This window comes from Coenobita brevimanus, chromosome 18 (assembly GCF_032717465.1).
Source record: "Coenobita brevimanus isolate Jiangsu-jjx chromosome 18, ASM3271746v2, whole genome shotgun sequence".
In the NCBI taxonomy this organism is placed as follows: Eukaryota; Metazoa; Arthropoda; class Malacostraca; order Decapoda; family Coenobitidae; genus Coenobita; species Coenobita brevimanus.
The window spans coordinates 29,457,504-29,479,272 of NC_136971.1; the positions used below are offsets into that span (position 1 = coordinate 29,457,504).

The 21,769-nt window shown below is 42.7% G+C and overlaps 1 protein-coding gene across 1 annotated transcript in view; it reads left to right on the forward strand.

Annotated features, from left to right (window-relative positions):
• The window catches only part of LOC145391442 (uncharacterized), a 338,100-nt gene that overhangs the window by 272,193 nt on the left and 44,138 nt on the right, over positions 1-21,769 (forward strand). The gene's annotated exons all lie outside the window — the stretch shown is intronic.

Below are 21,769 nucleotides of genomic sequence, written 5' to 3' on the forward strand. Positions count from 1 at the left end.
ATATATATATATATATATGAATAATATTATTTTCAGTTCAATAGGAAATCAGTTCCTATATCTTTCCTCCATCCAAGTACTCCACAAGAATTTCCCATAATTTCCAACAATACAAAACTCAGTTCTTCATTCTCTCTCAGTATTTACAAGGCCTGTCTCTTTCGGAATCTATCATTGAAAGATCACATTATATCCCAGGAAATTTTGGTTTTCAGACACTGAATGTGCTAAGTAAGCTTCGTATTTTTTTCTACTCCATCACAATTGCTAACCTTTATTTTGGGGTTTTATCAGTCTCCGAGCAGAGCAGTATTTCTGTATGTGAAGGAGATCACCAGACACAGCTCTTCTAAACTGGGTGGAGGTAGAGACTATGTTTATTCTGTTCCGCTCCTCCTACAGTACCGACTCCCTTCAACTCCCCCCCTTCTCTCTCTCTCTCTCTCTCTCTCTCTCTCTCTCTCTCTCTTCGCCTTTATGCTGCATTTCACTCCCTCTGCTCTTGTCATTCCTATGTTCGAGAATTTTCTAAATTCTCTGTGTGCTTCCTTGCCTCATTGCGGTTGGCACGCAGCACCTTTCTAGCAAAGGCCTCTCATCACTGTTGTTCAGCTCTCTAATGCAAGAAAAACTTATATTCTTAGGTCTTCATAAATGCAGCTTGTCAGTTCTGGGCCTTTCTTCCCCAGTCTGCTTTCTCTTCTTCTACGACCTCAACATTTTTACGTGTTCTGTGTCTTGGGATACCAAAATCACTGGATCTTGCTTTGGGCTCTCACGTTATAAATTTTACTGTAAACAAAAGCTGGTTCCAGGCTCCTAGCCTTTGATTCTTTCTATTTTTCATTAACTCGTGAACTTTATGTACAAAAATAGCAAGAAGGACGGCTGAGAGTGTAAAACGCGTGCCAGTGAATTAGTCTAAGGACCGAATATTTTACTTTTCCCTGCGACCTCGACCTTCGACATATGACTCCGAAAATCGAATTACTTCATTCTTACCTAGCCATCACCCTTTCCACCAAGTTTTGTTCAGATCAAATAAGAAATGGTTTAGATTACTTCTCCGACCTTGACCTTTGACCTTTCCTTGCGACCTAGAGCTTTGACTGAGTGGTCTTGAAATCTAATCTCTTTATCCTTGTTTTAACCTAAATCTTTCCACTTTATCGGATAAAAACTATGGAAGCTGACATTGTCATATGACGTTGGCGTGTGACATTTTTTCTGAAATTAAAACATCAGACATCAGCCTCTTGGATGATCTTCATTACATATACCAACTTTGATCTAGCTGGATCCTATATGTTTTAAATCCTTTATTTACACACAGAACTGCAGGTCAAAATTTGACCTTTTCCTGTTACCTTAACCTTTGGCTGATTGCTATCAGAACTGAATCCCTTCGTTATTGTCTGACTGTTAGACCTTCCACCAAATTAGGTTCATAATGATCAAAGCTGTTTGACCTTTTCTTGTGACCTTGGTCTTTGCCTGATTGTTCTGAAAATCGAACTTTTTATTCTTGCGTTATCCACAAAGCTTCCACAAAGTTCAATACAAAGTGCATAAAAATTACTTAGGCTGAACTTTCTTTGTGATCTTGACAATATTGATTTACTGTTTTCAAAAACAATGCTCGTAGGTTTACTTCTTGCCTGACCCACAACCATTCTACATTTTCGGTTCAGATAGGGTCAAGACTGTCTAAACTGTTTTCCTAATAAACACACACACATGGATCGAACTTTGACCTTGCTCTGTAACCTTGACCTTTAACTGACTGTTCTGAAAATTGAATCACTTTATTATTATGCGACCCTCAACCGTTAACCGAGGTTTGGCCTAGTTCAAAGAAAACTGTTTAAGTTGATTTTGCTAAGTCAGCATTTGACCTAGCCCAGTAACCTTGACCTCTGACCCACTGTTCTCAAGAACAGTAGGTTATTTCATTGATAATCCCTCAACCCTTCCACTTAGATTGGCTCTCAGTCGGATTAAACATGTTTTAATTGTTTACACACACACACACACACACACACACACACACACACACACACACACACACACACACACACGCACGTACAGAGAGAGAGAGAGAGAGAGAGAGAGAGAGAGAGAGAGAGAGAGAGAGAGAGAGAGATGGAAAAGGTGATGGTGATCCTTCGGGGGTGATGAGAGTGTTCGTGGAGTGCTATCATACAGTGGTGAGCAGGCTGAGTATTGGTCCGACCTCGCACGATCAGACCTGATAGGTGCAACCATACTAGAACAGCCTACTAGCAGTACTTAGACTCCAAGGCACTCCTCTGCAACTGAGTCATCATCCACACAGGAATGGTAATATTGGCTATTTTCCTCCTCATCAAAACCCTATAGAAACGTTTGGGAGAGGCATATGTCCTGCACTGGAGTTTTACTGGCTACGAATGATGTTATGTGATGACATGTTGTTGAAAATTTGCTATGAAATCAGAAACACAAATTTCAGACATACCACAGCACTGACTTAATGTACGCCCCAACTGGAATTACGCATAATGAGGAGAATTAGTAAATTCACACACTACCGGCTCTGCCACTTGCAACGTTTTACTTGAAACCCACAATCGGCATAATAAAGTAGAAAATTCACTAAGGTTCTGTACTGCAGCTCCGGCCTCTTTCCCCGAGACTCAAGGCTGGACGCAGAGGTTGAATGCAAATCACCTAAATTTACAAGTGGTTTCCTGGCGGCCTTTTATTCTGGAGGTATTCTGAGTATTTTACTCCTTACACACACACACACACACACACACACACACACACACACACACTTCATTCAGTTCTTATGCAATGCTGCATGCCATTTTGCATTTTACATTTTAAGCATAAATTAAATCCATGCAATACGAGGTGACTCCTGCATACTACAGAACTGCGATCCCCTTAGCAGAGAACAAGAATATAAGTTAGCCTCAACAATAAAAAGTTACAAAACAGTGAAATACGTATGAAATTATTTCAGTATTTTTTTTTAGAATCTGAAGTAGCCTAATATTTTTCCTTCCAGAAAGATTGGTGTTCTCAACTTTATGTCCATTCAAGGGGGGGCGGGGATCAGTTTGTCTCACACCACTCAGACTTGTTTCTGGGTTGGGGACATTCTTAAAAAAAAAAAAAAAATAATAACTTCCAAAACTTACTAATGTGGTCTTCGTAGCCAAACAAACTTTGTAGAATATTATGCAAGAATTTCGTAACTGTTCAACTGATTGCAGAACAATACTCTTTTCTGCAGCTGACATAACTGACAAATACCCTGACATTATCACCATTATATCATCATTTTAAACCCACTTAATCTGTATAATCAGATTTGCTTTTTTCATGCTTCTTAAAGATAATTCAGCTCAAGGGAATTTTTCGAGATGGAGGAGTAAAATAATCTTCATTTACCTGTTCACCACTCAAAGTTGTATTTTTTTTTTGCCTACCAACATTTCCGACAATTTCGCTCTGTCGCATCGCACGATTGCCAAAATTTTAATTTGGTATACTCGTATTTCGAGCACTCCCTAGACTTACCCCGACCTAATGTAAAAAGAATTAGATCCATATTTATTAACGTTCTCATTAAAGAAACTAATAAACACAGAAGACAATTTCGTGTGTTGCAATTTCCGACAATTTCACGCCGTCGCGTCACACGCCATTGCCAAAATTTTTGTTTGGTATTTTTCTGACACTCTCTGGATTTAACTCGACCTAATGCAAAAAAAAAAAAAAAAAAAAAAAAACAGTATCTATTATATTTCTCGTGAAAGAAACGAACATATGCACAGGCAGACATACACATACACAGCCTGACTTTATTTAAATTAGCTTTCAGAACATAAAATATACTGTAATGGTCAACCCATCACAAAGGTTATAACTGATACACCCTCCTGGAGGAGGGGGGCACCCCCGGCAAATAACCTAGCCCCCCCTCATTCTCAAAACTTATCTAATATCTCAGCCGGGATTGTCGGGATGATATATATATATATATATATATATATATATATATATATATATATATATATATATATATATATATTAGCTTATAAATTTTTTGGAAATTTTTGGGTCTCCCCTCATTTCGGGGCCCGGGGGGCAATTTCAAACAGTCTCCCCTCGCCCCCCCTCAGGTACGCCACTGCCTTGACTGATTGTACTTAAAACTGACCTATTTCGATCTTCTCTTAACCAATAATTCTGGTGTAAATTGGATTAGAAAATATTAACTTGATTTTCTATCTCTATCAATTGCCAGACGCCTCAATCCCGTTCGGGGTGGCCACAAACAAAACGCCTCCAAGTCACCCTGTCCCCCGCCATTTCACTGCCCTGCTCCCAACTCACATCCCCCTCTCTCATATACCTTTCCACCCCATTCCTCCATCTCATCCTCGGCCTCCCTCTCCCTCTTCCCCCCTCCACCTCACTCACATACACTCTCTTCGTCAGTCTTTCACCCTCCATCCTCTCCACATGGCCAAACCACCTCAGTGTGTTCCTCATAACGCTTCCTATCACATTCACATCCACACCACAACGCCCCTTTATATCCTCATTCGTCAGCCTGTCTCTCCATGTGACTCCACAGGCTCCTCTTAAATAACTCATTTCCATTACTCTCACTCTTGACTTGTCTTTCCAACAACGTCCAAGCTTCACTTCCATACATTAGAGTTGGTATCACAATACTGTCATGTAGTAACTTTTTCACTTCCATGCTCACTTCCCTGTTTCTTATCACTGCTTTCAAGGAACCAGCAACCTTTCTTCCCTGCTGTACCCTTTCAAGCACTTCACCCTCCAAACCTCCAGCCTTACTCATCACACTACCCAAGTACTTAAACGTACTCACATTTTCCAATTCCTCACCATCCAACCTCGCTGTACATTCACTGACTTCACTCTTTCAAAGACCATCACTTTACTCTTCCCTACATTCACTTTTAGATTCCGTTTCTTACACACTCTCCCAAACCCATCCACCAAGCCTTGCAGCTCCCCTTCGTCTTCACTCAACAACACAGTATAATCTGCAAACAACAGTACAGGGAGTTTCCAAACACTATCCTCTCTCACCAGGGCCACTCCAACATCCACTACCCTACCTTGTACCTCTTTTATTACCCCATCCATGTACAGATCGAAGAACCATGGAGACATGACACATCCCTGTTTCAACCCAACCTTCAAAGAGAAAATTCACTTAGTTCACCATCCACACGCATTGCAGCCTTAGCACCATCATACATACTCTTCATAGCATTCAACAACTTCCCATCTACTCCATATATTCTTAATACTTTCCACAATCCTTGTCTATCCATCCTGTCATATGCTTTCTCCAAATCCATGAAAGCAGCATACAACTTCTTTCCCTTCTCTAGAAACTTTTCCACTAAAGATCTAAGAATGAATATCTGATCTACACAACCTCTTCCCTTCATAAAGCCTCCCTGTTCTTCTCCAACTAATTCCTCTGTTCTTTCTCTAACTCTGTCAATAAGTATCCTACCATACACTTTTCCTATTATACTAAGAAGACAAATGTCCCTATGATTACCACACTTCTTTTTCCCCTTTTCCTTTGTACAAGGAAATAATTATACCTGACTTCCAATCCTCCTGGACTCTACCTTCCTCCCAGGCCAATCTACACATCTTCCACATCCATTCTACTACTATCTCTCCCCCATGCTTCAGCATTTCACCACACACTCCATCAATTCCTGGGGCTTTCCCCAATTTAACTTTCTTCATTGCTTCCACAACTTCTATCCTACTGATTTCTTCCTGTCTTCTCACCTCCCTCCTTCTCCCAGTCATTCCCCAGCCACTTATACTCCCATTACTTCCATCCTGCATGTTCAACAATTCCGGTGTTCTCTCCATCTGCTCACCTTTTCTCCCTTCTCCACTAGTAATCTACAATTTTTATCTTTCACTCCCTTGCTAACCTCACTTCCACCCTGTCTTACTCTCTTTACCTCCTTCCAGAACATTTTCTTACAGTCCTTCCACTTTACACTCAAGTTCCTTCCAAATTCCTTATCCACTCTCTTCTTACTCTCTCTTACTAATCTTTACACCTCTCTCTTTCTTTCTATGTATAACTCTCTCTTCCGCCTCTCAACTTCTTCCACACCACTATTTCTCATTCATTCATTGTATGCTTTCTTCTTTTGTGCCACAGTCTGTCTGACCTCTTCAGTCCACCACGCTGTTCCTTGCACCCCCCTCCGTCTTCTCTTCCTCCCACACACCACATCACATGCTGCACATATTTCTTCTGTAAATATCCTGCACACACCTTCCACGTCCCCCATCTGCTCCAATTCATATTTGCCCAATCGTTCCTCCACTCCTCTCTTATACTCTGCCTTTTTCTCATCCTCTTGTAACCTTTCCACTTTCCTTGCAGCTACTCTTTCCTCTCGCCTTTCCCATCTTCTATTTCTCCATCTTACTTGGATCCTTATTCTGGCCACCACCAAGTAGTGGTCAGAAAGTCCACTTCCCCAACCTCTATAAGCTCTTGCATCCATTACACATCTTCACATCCTTTCATCCACACACACATAATCAATCATTGCCTTCCTTTCATTCAGTTCACCACCCACCCTTCTCATCACTCGTCATGTATACCTGTGGATCATTTTATGCCTGAAGAGGGTATTGGCTATCACCAACCCCCTCCCAGCACAAATGTCCACTAACGCACTGCCATTCTCATCTATTTCAGCAGGCACACCCCACTCACCAACTATTCCATCCACCTTCACATTCCCTACTATACCATTCATATCACTGATCAAAAACACTCTCTCATTCCTTCCAAACTTTTCCATGCACACTTCCACATTTGTCCAGAAGTCTTCCCTCACTCTGGTAGCACGATCTTGTGTTGGCGCATACACACACACAATCACCCACATTTGTATTCCAACTTTCAAACTTACCCACACAATCCTTGACCCAAGTGATCCATACTTTGTTATGCTCTTCTTCCATCTTTTACTCGCAACCATACATACTACTTCCTTTGCCCTCTCATTCTCACCTACTCCTGCACATATACCCCATCCATACTCCCATTCTCTCACACTTTCTCCTCTCCATTTTGTTTCAGTTATTCCACATACATCAACTTTCACACCCTCAAGCACCTGGACAATCTCTCTCTCTTTCACCTCATCATTCGCTCCCCTTTCATTACATGTTGCCAATACCAAGTCCTTTGTCCGGTCCTGGGTCGTCATCTTTTGGTCAGTCCTTGTCCGAGACTTCTTGTTTGTATTTTTAGTTAGTTGTTTTCCGGGGAGGGGCACTAACCCTCTGCCAGCCCTTTTAGTCGCCTTTTACGACAAGCAGGGATACCGGGGGAGTATTCTTGAAAAACCCTGCTACCCCTGGGGGTAGGGGGGGGTTTCTCAAAAACAATGGATCATCACCTTGGCTACCCACAGCCCTTCCAACAATTACGGGTAAAATCTAATGAAAACTTTCAACTATATTGTTGACACACACACACACACACACACACACACACACACACACACACACACACACACACACACACACACACACACACACACACACACACACACACACACATGTCGAGTAAAATAAAATACTCTCTTGCACAGGTATAATAACCTACAATTCAATTATCAATACCTTATTTTGAAGTTAGACTTCAGCTCATGATCGTCATATTTGATCTTTCAGGGTCAGTCTTTTACCCTAGCTATATTATTTATAATGGAATATAATCTGCTAGAAAAAAAAATCAGCAAAAATATCCATTAAAATGTTAGAGTATTCAAAATATGTTCTCCTGCTAAATGAAAGAGAAGAAGAAGATGAAGAAGAACAGTACCTCAGATCACTGTCTATTGGCTACACACACTCCTCGGCCGCTGTTAGATGGCGGCTGCAACACAGGGCCAGTTTCCAGCTGGCCTTGCAGCACAGGGGGACCTCTTGAGACACACACTGGCAATACTGCCGCATGACCACAAAACAGATGCCAAGCCTGCTGAAGTCGGTGAACACTGCTGGGCCGTGTTGTGTCGTAATACTGGAGTGCCCTCCACCACATGCTTACCTATAGCCTCCTTTGTTGACTCGAAAATGGACTGGAGTTGGCCGTCCCAGTACACCACTTTCCCTGACGGTTTTTTTAATAATTCTCTGAAGAGCTCCATGAGGGGTGCAGCGGCGAGGAATGGCGCAACCTGGTTCACCAGCCCAAACCATGATCTGTGAGGGAGGGGAGTGGTGGCATCTGAAAATTGGTTATACAGCTTAGCAAGTCCTGGCAAGGCTGATACTCCTCCCAGTCGAGCTGATAACCTGCGAAGGTCATGCTTCTCCTGCAGAAGTGGAATTTTGACTGGGTGTGGTGTGATCCCATTTTCCACACATGTTCACAGGAACTGGTATGTGTGCCAGAAAGCATCACCTATGCTACGGTCATGCAGGAGCGTGTCATTGATATTTTTTAGTTTCCTGGGGATCTCTGCTGTTGCATCATCAAAGCTCTTGGTAAAGACGTCCTGCCCTGCGCAGCAGCCCATGGGTGTGCACCGGTAGTGGAAGCAGCCCCACAGGGTGATGAAGGTGGTTAGCTTCTTGCACTCCTCATACAGGAGGATTTGGTGGTACCCCAAATAAGTATCCGCTACTGTTTTGAAAGTTTGCTTCAGCTTGCTGGTGATTCCGTTGAATGGGGGGCTGGGGTGGTGGGTCTCCTGCTGGCTAGTCTGAGTCACTGATAATCCACTGTTCTGCACGGCCTCCTATCCTTCATCGGGACCACCACCATATGGGAACACCACTCTGTGGGTTCTCCACCTGGTACGGGCTCAGTGATACCCTTTCTTATGTCCTCTTTCAACTGCTTGCAGACTTTGTCGTAGAAGTGGTGGGGAACAGAAGCTGGCATGTTCACTGCATAGAGCTTTGACCAGGGGCAGAGGTGGATATGGTGGGCTGGCCCTTTTATCTCCAGCAGGGGGGCATGGTTCACTACGAATGTCGTGCACCCGAAGTGCTCCAGGGACCACTTTTCCAGCAGGTTCACATTTTGTTCCATCAGGGCATATGGGGGAGTATCAGGTTGGATGGCGATCTGGGGGGCTTCTACCTATTTAATGGCCCCTACAGTCACAGGCACGTTTGAGAAGTTATGTGGCACCACGCCCAGCGCTTTACACATCTGCAGCGACAGATACAGCCGCGCACCCCATTAGTGAAGTACAGGTTTGCTATAGCAGACCTTCTGCCCACGTTGAAGCGGCACTCCTTGCATCCCACAGTGCACATGCTCCCACCTGTGAGGTAACTAATACTCATGGTAGGTCTCTGTAGACTTCGCGGGGTCAGCCCAAGGCCCCGCATGAGGTGGCGCCCCGCTATGCATAACTGTGTGCCCGTATTGGCTACTGCCAACACCTCATATGCTGTGGGTGGGTCATCACACTTCACTTCCACCCTGAGGCATGCTGAGCACTGGCTATTGTGACACTGACGGTGGTCTTGGTGAGGCTGGGCTGCTTGGCCGACCTTCACACTTGCTGGAAGTGGCCGACCCTCCCGTATCTGCAGCAGGTGGCCTTGATGGCAGGGCACCGGTGCTCCCCGTTGTACTTGCTGCTGCCGTACCTCTGGCAGCCCTTTGCTGGTGGAGGAAAGGCCAGAGGATGGGGTGGCCCTGCACCCACCTGCCATGCCCGAGTGGCACCAGACACTTCTGTTTCCTCCTCGTCACTCACTGAAGCACCTGCCATACCACTATGGTTGCACACTCCCACCATTTTCTCCTCCAGTGTGAATGCTTCACAGGCATTTGTAATTTCTTCCACAGATTGCAACACTGGAAGTTGCCACAGCACTTCTGTTATCATACTGAGGTCGCACAGCCCCATCACAATCTTCTTCAATAGCATGAAATCGTTGAGATTTATGGAACACTAAGGGCACTTAAAATCACAGTCTACCACCTTAGCTCTACATTTTACCACACATGAACACACACTATCACTGGGCTCCTGCATGTATGTGAAGAAGTCTGACCATGCTCCCACAGTGCACCTGGGGCCCACCACCATGCTGCTCACCATGCCGATGGCCTCCTTCATGCACGTGGCCTCGAATCTATTCTTGGCCATCCATGCGTTCACACATTGCTGCACTTAGGATCACACAGCAATCTAACGTAACCCACGGCCAAGGGTGGAACCCACCTGCAACCACTGCTGTAGCATGCCTTGAACTGGAATGGCGACATTCCCACAGCAGCCTTACTGGGAGCCCCAGGTAGTGCTGGCATTCACCACTGGATCTGTGCCTCCGAGTGCAGGGTTGGGTACACCGGCTGGTAGCCTGTCCCCATTCCTGGAGGTTGTAGCTGGGGTGGTGGCACATTATACACGTTGCTGCATACTTGGTCTCCTCGTGCCATGCAGCAGAACCAGTCCTTTGACTCTGGGTTCACCTGCTCGAGCACAGGCAGTGCTGCCCCTGGATCACCCATAGAACTCTACTGTGCCATGTTGGGGTGAGAACCAGGAGGGAGATGGACACAGGGAGGCCAGCTCGAGATTTATTCTAATAGGTCCAGGCAAGGAGTGTCTTCTGTCTAGCACCGCCTGAGTCAGACTGCCCGCCAAGCCCTCGGCGAGGGCAGTGACGGGAAAACTTTCCATGCAAATACTAACTCCAACAGATACGAAAAGATCAACTTGAGTGAGAGAGCAAACTAAAGTCAAAGACATTATAGAAATTTATAGGAGAACAGAAATGGATGTAGGCAAGTCATGTAGAAAGAATAAGGGATAAATGAGGGGGCATGAGACTCTTAGAGATTGACTGACTGACTGGACTCCAAGAGATTGAAGATGTAACAGAAAAAGGTCAGACAGGATGAAATAAAGAAGTTTGCAAGGAAAACGTGGCAGAGATTGGCTTAGTCAAGGAATTCGTGGAGGTTTCGGGAGGCCTTTGTTCAGCAGTGGACTTGTAATGGCATATGATGATGATGATGACAGTCACGAAGAAGTGTTATGTAAAGAATGTAAAATCTTAATATTGTTTTCTCTGCAACTAGGCTATGTGAATTAAATTGTAGATGAATGAAAAATTGGGCTCAGTTAAGCAGAAGCAATAGAAAAATGTTACTAAATCTCTCAAGCAAAGGAAATATTCTTGCAACACTGTAGTGTCTTTATCCTTTGACACATTTTCTCGTTGTTGGAGTAGGACACCATCACGTGGTAGTAACAATATGATCAGCCAGTGGTGTTGCCTTGTTATGACAATGTCCCTCAGCTCCCTCCTTAACCCCTATCTGCCGGGTAAAGTCTATACACGTCACAATCGGGGTTCTGCATGGCTGCTGGGTAGTGGCTATACGCGCAAGTGTCTTCCCGCCACCATTTGAACCAGTCGCCATTTCACCTTGCCACCCAAGGGTAGGGAGGGAGTTCCTCCCTAGCATGCAGGTGAGAATCAGTCTGCCCTGTACTTTTGTCAGGTGTACAACGATTTCTTCAGGTTCCTATTTGTCTGATTCTGTACTGCCTGCAGCCAATGGCATCATCCACCCCTGCCAAGCCTCTTTCCAAGGATGCTAGAAAAGGGCTTAGTGATAGTGCCATAAGCACGCCTTGGATGCAACAGTGTCTAGTTTATCCAGCAGTGAAATTATCACGTTGAGAGCAAAGCCATAGTTGGCACAACAGGCAGACATACAAACACGTCCTGCTCTCGCGCCGAAAATTACTCTTCCTCACCAAGGCAATGACCTACAAACCTTGAGATATTTTCATTCGCAAGAGGGAGAATTGTTGCATACTATGGTCTTTAATTTGTTTCCCTATGTGCCATACTTTCCGAGATATTAAGGTCTGAAAGCAAGCAGTTTCTGGGAAATTACCCATAGTGAGATGACGACTTCTTTAAAAACAGCCCAGAGTGTGGACGTTAAAGAAGGACGGAGGGCTACATGGGGAGGGCAGATTCAGCGTGCAGTCCACCAGGTTCATGTTCAGGTGAGCCGGAGATTTCAATTACTACTTCTACTACTACTACTACTACTGCTACTACTACTACTACTACTATTACTGCTACTACTACTACTAATAATAATAATAATTATTATTATTATTTTATTATTAGTAGTAGTAAAAACGACCTAAAGGCCTGAGAGAGAGAGAGAGAGAGAGAGAGAGAGAGAGAGAGAGAGAGAGAGAGATCCATTCATTTCGAGATGCCTGAACACATTGCCTTTTCAAAGACTGGAGGTCAGTCAGAGAGAAATACATATCGAGAAAGGCTTTTCCAGAGTTTACCTGTTGCGTATATAAGTAACCAAGAGTATCAATTAACTTTTGCATTAGATAGTTGGACAGAAAAGTGGTGAGAGTGCGCCGCCAGCCTGATGCTAGGCGCTCTCCGCAATGGAGCAGGGATGCAAACAGATAGTTCAGAAGAGCAGTGACCATTGAAATATCAAGAGTTAAGAGAAAAAAATTCAATAGTGGGCCGAAGAGAAAGAGGTTGAAGAGAGTCAGTAACATGAGGGGTGTTGATGAGACAAAAAGCCATTGTCTCAAGCCTGTTTAGGAGAGCTGTGTGCGGGGAGTTTCCCCACACATCATACAGTGGTGAATAAGATACTTGTACAAAGTCAGTAGCTGTGTAGGAGTAAAGAAGGCATGGAGCTGGCTTAGCACATTTAATCTCTTGTATGCAGATTTTGGAAGACAGTTTATATGATTTTTCCGTGATAGGTCCTGGGGGAATGAAATCCCAAGGATTTTGAGAGAGAATGAAGGACTGAGTTGCATTCCACTGAGCATTGAAGGATATTCCTGTGAGTAATTTTGATGGGCTGATAGGTGTAGTAACTGAATCTTTGCGCATTTAAAAAAAAAAAAAAAAAAAAAAAAAAAAAGGTTTCTTTTACCCCAATCAGAAGTACTAGCCAAGACATTTTTATGTGTGCCATAGCCTCGTCCCGTGATTCCTGAAGTAATTGCCATGATGGCTGCTGTGAGATGCAAATTGAGAGATGCAGGATGAATTCATCAGCATATACATGGATAAGGTTTGATGTGCAGCTCAAAAGTTCATGATGATCAGAAGGAAGAGAATTGGTGACAGGAGAGAACCCCGAGGAAAACCGTTGTTGACAACTCTAGAAAAAGAACGGTAGCCGTCTACAACAGCAGGTACACAGCAATGACAAAGGGACCCTTAAGTGAATTAACAAATGGAAGGATGGAAACCATAAGATGGTAGTTTGGAAATCAAACGTATATGTCAAACTCAGTCGAAAGCCATGGTGTCAAGTGTAATAGCAAAACTTTGGCCAAGATCCCGAAAACAGGGTGACCAGGAGTAAGAAAGAAAGGAGAGAAGGTCAGAAGAGGAGCATCCCTCATGAAACTCATACTGGCGGTGGGAAAGAAGGCTGTGAAAGGAAAGCCTTTTTTTTTTTTTAATGAGAAAACTTCAGAAATACAGGATATTAAAGCAAGTGGGCGATAGTTAGAGGGCTACGATCGGCCACCTTCGCTGAGACAGGCTGAATGAGAGCAAACTGCTAGCAAGAAGGAAAGGTACTGTACAAGTCGACAGATACAGACGAAAGAGTTTACATAAGCAGGGTGTCAGCAAAAAAGCACAGTTCCTGAGAACAACAGGAGGAATATCATTAGGACCGCATGCCTTACTAGTATTGAGGCCAGTGATGGCAGAAAGTACATTGCTTGACGAAACTTTAATGTCAGTCACGGGGAATTCGGAGGGGGGCCGAAATGGAAGGACATCACCAGGATCATTCACATCTTCGTTTCACCAAATCCTACTAATTCTATTGTGTGTGTGTGTGTGTGTGTGTGTGTGTGTGTGTGTGTGTGTGTGTGTGTGTGTTTGTGTGTGTGTGTGCTTTAACAAAAAATCTATTTTTATCCGACTTTAGGCATACCTAATGGAAAGGTTCAGGAACAAGCATAAATTAACCCTATTTTATGAGTACATAGTTAAAGATCAAGGTCACCGGGCTCGATCAAATGGAAATTCAGCAAGTCAACTTCAACAACTTTTATTCAGTTTAGACCAAACCATAAGGTCGAGCTGATAGTAAGGAATGAATGAAGTGATTCGATTTCGAGAACACTCAGTCTAAAGTCAAGATGACAAGACAAGGCCAAATTTCAGTCTGTGTGTGATTCTTAAGAAACAAACAGATTTAATCTGGTTTTAACCTAACTTGATGGATGGATGAAGGGTCAACCAATCGATAGCTGGTCAAAGTCGAACGTAAAGGTCACAGAGCATCGTCATCCTGTAAGTTTTTATCTGATTTAGACAAAACTTCGTGGAAGGATTCAAGAAAAGGCACGAATAAAGTAATGTTAGTTTAAGAACAGTGTCACAAGAAAGGTCAAATGACAGAGTCAGGGCAGGGCCAACTCAAATATTATTTTATGATTCGAACTAAATAAATGGCAGTGTTAACGGTCAAACAAGATTGAAGAGATTAAGTTTGACTACAATTATTGTGAGATAAAGATCACAAGACAACGCCAAATTTGGATCCGTTTGTGTTTGCTTGTGAACACAATAACTAAAACAGTTTGACCTGATTTGAATCAAACTTGCTGGATGAGTTGAGGATCACCCAAAACGTGTGTTTTTTTTACAATAGGTCAAAAGCTCAAACTTACATGGAAAGAATGACCAACATAAACAGCTCTAATCTGATGTAGACTAAAATCTGTTGAAGGACTCAGGATAAAAATGGGATAAAGATATTCGACTTTGAGAACAAACACTGGAAGGTCAAGGTCACAGGGAAAAGTTAAGCATCAAGGTCGCTAGACAAATTCAACTCAAACAGTTCTGAAATTATTTCAACCAAACTTGTTGGGAGGGTTGAGGGTCAGGAATAAAGTAGTACGATGTTGAGGGTAATCTGTTTATGGTCAAGGCCACAGAGGAAAGGCATATATTTGGCTCGTAGGCCAGTTGGTGGGTGGGGTTTTTGCGCTTTACGATTTTTTTTTCTTTAAGTAATGTGTGTGTGTGTGTGTGTGTGTGTGTGTGTGTGTGTGTGTGTGTGTGTGTGTGTGTGTGTGTGTGTTTTAATATCGCAAAGACTCTTCGTGCGATTTTAACCTCGCTAATTTGAAGGCTGAGGAACAGGTAATGGATGACCTACTATCTTCAGAGCCACAGCTCACAGGTAAAGGTCACAAGTATCGGTTAACCCTTGGCTTAGTAAAATCAACTTCAAAAGTTTTCACCAGATTTAGACTAGACTTGGGGAAAGGATTGAACGTAACACAAGAATAAAGTGCTTCAATTCCGAGAACAATCAGTTAATGGTGAAAGTAACAGGGTAATGTCAGTCTTCTATCAGTGTGTGTGCCTAACAAAATAACTCCGTTTTTATCCGATTTTAGCCAAAATTGACGGAATGTTGAGAGTCACCCAAGGAGTAAACATATTCCTTTTGCGAACAGTAGTTCAAAAGTCATGGTCACATGTTAACTTATAGTCTGCTATCCGATTTCAACCAAAGTTTGTGAAATGGTGGAAGATCAAGCTTTTTTTTTTTTTTTTTTTTTTTTTAGAGCAGTCAGATAAATGTCAAGGCCTCAAGGAAATGTCATGTGTCAAGGTTACAGGGATAGGTCAATGGCCAAGGATACTGGGCAACTAAAACCGTTTTGATTAGATTTGAACCAAAGTTGGTCAAGTAAGAAGAGCAAGCTCACAGGGCACGTCAACATGTCAGTCGTGTGTCTGAGTCTGAACAAAATAGCTAATGCAGTTTTCATCTGATCAGATAAACCTTGGTGGATGACTTGAGGATAACCGAAGATATTCGCCTTGTATGTTCACAACACTAGGTTAAACGTCAACGACAGACGGCAGTGTCAACTTAAACAGCTTTTATCCTATGTAGACTAATTTTGTTGACTGGTTCAAGTTAAAACTAGGATAGAGAAATTCTATTTTCAGAATCAGTCAAAAGTCAAGGTCACAGGAAAAGCTCAAAGGTCGACGACACTGGACAAAGTTTTGATCTGATCTGGGTCAAGGATGATGGGACGTCTAAGGCTTATGCAAAAATGAACTAATTTGATTTTGAGAGATTATCGAAGGTGAAGATCACGTGGCAAAGTCAAATATTCAGCGTTTAGACCAGTTGGTGGGTTTTGGCGTTGCACTCTCTGACAGCACCTACGTGTCCTTTTTTATTTTTTTTCTAATTTTGTGTTGCCTTTTTCTGCCAACAGTCAAAAATCTTTAACTCAGGCCTCAGCTCTTTCTCCTCTATACATACCTTAACCTTTTCTACCAGCTTCCTACTCCCTTTCTGCCCACATGATAATTATTCTTACCCTCTGCTAACTCACACACATATACATCACACTTTCCCTACTCTTTTTCTTACCCTTTTCTGCCACCATCCTTGCATCTTACCCTTTACTACCAACAGTTTACTATTTTTCCCCATTTTGCTTTTGTAACAACACTACTATATTTCCATTAATACGTATTTTTTTTACCTATTTCTAAACATTTTCTATCAGACCACTACTATTTCTACCCTCTTTACCCCTCCATTTTTCCTTCTACACACATTCCTTATTCTTTCCCAGCATTCTCACTCTAAGTATGACAGCAACCTACAGCTCGCCACTTCTCTGAGACTTACGTTCTGTATGCATGCACTCAGCCTGTGCAACCCACACACACACACACACACACACACACACACACACACACACACACACACACACACACACACACACACACACACACAGTTTCCTACTGTCACACTGAACTTTGTGTGTGTGTGTGTGTGTGTGTGTGAGAGAGAGAGAGAGAGAGAGAGAGAGAGAGAGAGAAACTATATACATGTATATGTGTGTGTGTGTGTGTGTGTGTGTAAGAGAGAGAGGTTAGGGAATGGGGGGCATGCAAATTATGAAAGCAATACTCGTTTCCTGGCTTTTATTTGGCGAACCTCTTGCATGAATTTGCGAGCACCGTCGGCCATTCCCACCCTGTGTTTATGGCCGAGGCACCACGTTCTCTCTGACCCTTCCTAAACCAACTCTTTTACTCATTTTATTGTGAAACGTGACTATACTCTTTTTAGCCTAATTTGGCATAACACTGCCATCTCTCCTCCTTGAATGCTGATTTGTTACAGTAAATTGACATTGGAATATGAATTTAGTTTCCTTATGAAAGAAAGAAGGAACCAAAGGCCAGGAGCCTGTACACAAGGTAAAAAAAGTATCGGTGCACAGTTGGCCCGAAACAATTTGACGCCTCGGACGATGGACTCTAGAAAGTTTTGATGATTTTTTTTCCCCTTGTCAAACATGCTTACAGAAGTATGTCATAGATAGGTCTCTTACGACAATTTATGGTTGCTATTGTTACTGGATGCATAATCAGATGATAATCAATTAATTTTCCAAGTACTACACAAGCTATATCGATCATTTCGGATGTCATCATACCTCTCCTGCGTGATACTTTTATTTTTTTTAACTTGTGTACATTATTCCCTCGAAGAAAAATGAAAAATAAGGCAACAGAGAGCCAAATTCAAGTTTCCTTCATTTCGAGATGCCTGGACATACTGCATTTGAAAGACTGGAGATCATAGGCAGTAGGAAATACAACAAAGGAAGACAGTTTCAGAGTTGACCTATTGCCTACATTAAGGACTCGGAGTAACATTTAAGTCTTGCATTAGATAGTTCGAAAGAAAAGGGATGAGAGTTTGTTGCTAGACGTGTGCTACGCGCCCGCCGTATTGGTGGAGGGATGCAGGCAGACAGATCAGAGGAGCAGTGACCACTGAAGTAACAATAGAACAGACATAAAGGTGTAACAGTGTGGCGAAGAGACAGAGGTTACCAGTTAGAGGACGAGAGTTGATAAGACGATAAGCCTTTGACTCCGCCTTTTTGAGAAGAGCTGTATGTGGAAAGCCTCACCACACATGAGAGTTATACTCTACACAGGGGCGAATAAAACTCGTGTATAAAGTCAAACACTGTGCAGGCATAAAAGAAGGCACAGAGTTGGTTTATCACACTTAATCTCTTGGAAGCAAAATTTGCCTGAGAGGTAATATGATCTTTCCAAGGTAAATCCCGAGAGAATGAAACCCCAAGTATGTTTAAGGATGATGCAGGATTGAGGTTAATATTGTTAAAAATTAGAGGATATTTCTATGGATGATATCGTTGGGTTGAAAGACGAAAAACTGAAATTATGATGCATTAAAAACAACAAGATTACATTTACTCCAATCAGGGATATGAGGCAAGTCAGTCAGTAGGTGTGCCATATCCTGAACCCTTGTTTGTTGACCTAGCTGCCAAGATGGACGCTGCGGGAATAGGCTGGAAAGATGAAGGGTGGAGTCATCAGCGTATGACTGAATAGGGTTAGATGTACAGCTTACGAGGTCACTGATGAATAAAAGGAGAGTTGGTAATAGGAAAGAGCCCTGAGGAACACCACTATTGATAGCTCTAGGAGAGGAACAGTGGCCGTCTGCAACAGCAGCTATAGAACGACCAGAAAAGAAGCTAGAGATGAAGGTGCAGATAAAAGGATAGAAACCGTAAGAGGGCAATTTGGAAATTAAAGATTTATGCCAGACTCGATCGAAAGCCTTTAATATGTCGGGTGCAATGGCAGAGCCTTCGCCAGTCACGAAAGGAGAATGACCAGGAGACTGAAAGGTAGGTGAGAAGAATGCCAGTGGAGCATCCCTGGCAGAACGCATACTGATGATCTGAAAGAAGGTTGTGATATGAAAGGTGCTTTAAACATTTTTTGTTATGCGTAGACTCAAAAACTTTCGAAATACAGGAGGTTAACGCAATTGGCCGATAGTTAGAGGGTTGGAATGGTCACACTTTTTTGGGACAGGCTGAATGAAAGCAAACTTTCAGCAGGAAAGAAAGGTACAAGTTGACAGAAAAAGGCAAAAGAGTATATCTAGACACGGTGTAAGCACAGAAGCAAAGTTCTTGAGGACAACAGGAGGGACCCCATATGCCTTGTTAGTGCTGAGGTCAGTGATGGCAGAAGATACATCAGTTGAAGACATTTTAATGTCAGCCATGAGGAAGTCGGAGGGATAAAGTGATGAGGGACAGTACCGGAGTCGTCTAAGGTGGAATTGGAGAAGAAAGTCTGGACGAAGAATTCTCCTTTATCAGTGGAAGAAATAGCTACAGAGCCATCAGAGTGGAAAAAGGGTGAAAAGGTGAGGTAAAGTTGTTAGAAAGGTTTTTGGCATGGTGCCAGAAGGAGCGGAAAGAATTTGATTTGGAGAGTCTAGAGCATTTAGTATGAATGAAAATCATATTTAGAAGAGCTAAGAACAGACATAGCACGATTCCGGGCAGAAACATAAGACATGAGATTCAGAGGTGGGTTGGCTCCAGTACCTTTTATAGGCCTTCTCAGTGCTGTGGACAGCATTAGAACAAAGGTGATTAAACCATTTTTTTTTTTTTGCATTAATCACAGGATATGAGAAAGGAATGTATGCTTCCATGCCCAAGAGATCTCCATAATGCGCAAGGCACACTCAGATGGCTCTCCACCATGGAATCAATAATCTTTCAGGGAAAATCAAAGAAGTATTGCTTCAGGGTCTTCCAATCTGCAGCTCCACAGTGCCATAGCTGCCGTTTCTTGACAGGTTTCGCAAGCTTTACTGAAGCAATAGGATAGGTTAAGATGATAAGGCTGTGATTGGAGGAGCCTAACGGAGAGAAAAGATTAACAGCTTAAGCAGAAGGATTAGTTGTAAGGAAGAGGTCAAATATGTTGGAACTCTCTCCATTGTCAGGGACACGGGTAGGATGCTGTACAACCTGCCCTGGGTCATTAGGGATAGAAAAGATATAGGCTTGTTCATCAGGTGGATCAGTGAAAGGAGAGGAGAGCCGTAGGTGGTGGTGAAAATTGAAATAACCCAGAATGGAGATTTCAGAGAAAGAAGAAATTGATAGGATGTGTTTCATCTTAGAAGTAGGATGCTCGACGAATTTTTCATATTCAGTAGAATTAGGAGATAAGTAAGCAGCACAGACATATCTAGTCAGAGAATGACAGACCAGTCGAAGCCAGAGAGTGAAGATTTGAGAAGATTAAATCTCAGGAACACAAGAGTACGATATGTCATTGCTTACATATACACAACAGCCACTTTTGGCTTTGATATGAGTATAGAGAAAGTACGAGGATACAGAAAAGGGTTTGTTGTCAGTTGCCTCAGCTGTCTCAATGAGGGGAAAAAAAAGTGAGGTTTAGAGGACGAGAGGTGACGTTCAACATAGAGAAAGAAGAAAGGTCACGAATGTTGCAGTAATGAAAAAAAAGAGAGTCAGACAGTGGTTCTGGGAATCTCTCTTTTTTTTTTTTTTTTTTTTTTTTAGTAGGAAGTGTAGTGTGTAATGTGCATATAGTTTAGTGTTGACAGTTAGAGGGACTTGTATTGCAGAGCATGCTGGCCTACTGTCTGTGTTAGTGAGATACGGATAAGAATCAGCAATGGGAGCTAGTCCCGGGGGCAGATGAAACGGGAGCTCCAGCTCTCCCTGTCATCAGCTTTTCATTTACCGTGGGAATACCTCCCTGCCCGACTAGTGCTACAGTTACGGAAAAGTTCTGTAGAAAGGTTGTAGAGCTGTAATATTTTTTTTTCTGTAACTGCGTTATGTAAAACAAGCAGCAAATGGACGATAATCTGGATCAAGTTAAGGTGAAATCACTGCAAATGCAAGGATGCCAATTTTGTACTTTTAACACCGGATAACTCTATTCTAGGTGGCATATGAGGTTTCGTAGTAGATCTTCCTCGACAAATTATTTTCATATTGCACATAAATATTCACTTGTATTTTCTACAATCGTTTTAATGCTCACATAGTTTACAATGGTAACACAGAGAACTGTGAAGTGTAATAAACAAAACAAGTGGTTAAGGAAGATGTGCTACGAAGTTTCTAAAGCCACACAGAGTTCGACCCCTAGTAGGATTATGTCTATTTAGCTCTAAATTTTTTCAGTCAATTATTATTTTTGTTCATATTTTAGGGATACAATGAATATTAATCTTAGCTTTATTCGAGCAATTTAAGGTGTTGTGATTTGATCTTGTACAGTGCCCATAAAACCATGACATTTTTATTTCATTCTTGTCACCCTCAAACGGTTCAACTGATAGACGAACAGGGACAAAGAAGTACAGAGGAAAGCAAGTATCAACGTATGCATTGGTCTTTTCGAGGCTCAAAGACAAGGATGGCAACATAGGAAGCCTCCCTCCATCCACCAAACTCTCCAGCTACAGTAGGCGGAAACAGTGTGAACGACTATCATGAGCATCAATGAGCTGTCATGGATAATTTACAGGGAAGTGTGAAAGGCTCTTAGATCGAGTTGGACTTCTCTCAGCTGTGAGCCCGACGACGACGATGTGCAGTAATGACTATACGCTAGGATCACTAATTCAAACGATACGTACTTATTAAATCTCGTTTTCTCCCAGAGGACTATCCGTAACCAGCAATGTTACCTCCAGGCCCCTACTTTTACTGCTGGGTGAACAGGGGCACGTAGGAAAACACTCCGCTATCCGGGGAAAAAAATGCTGAGAGAGAGA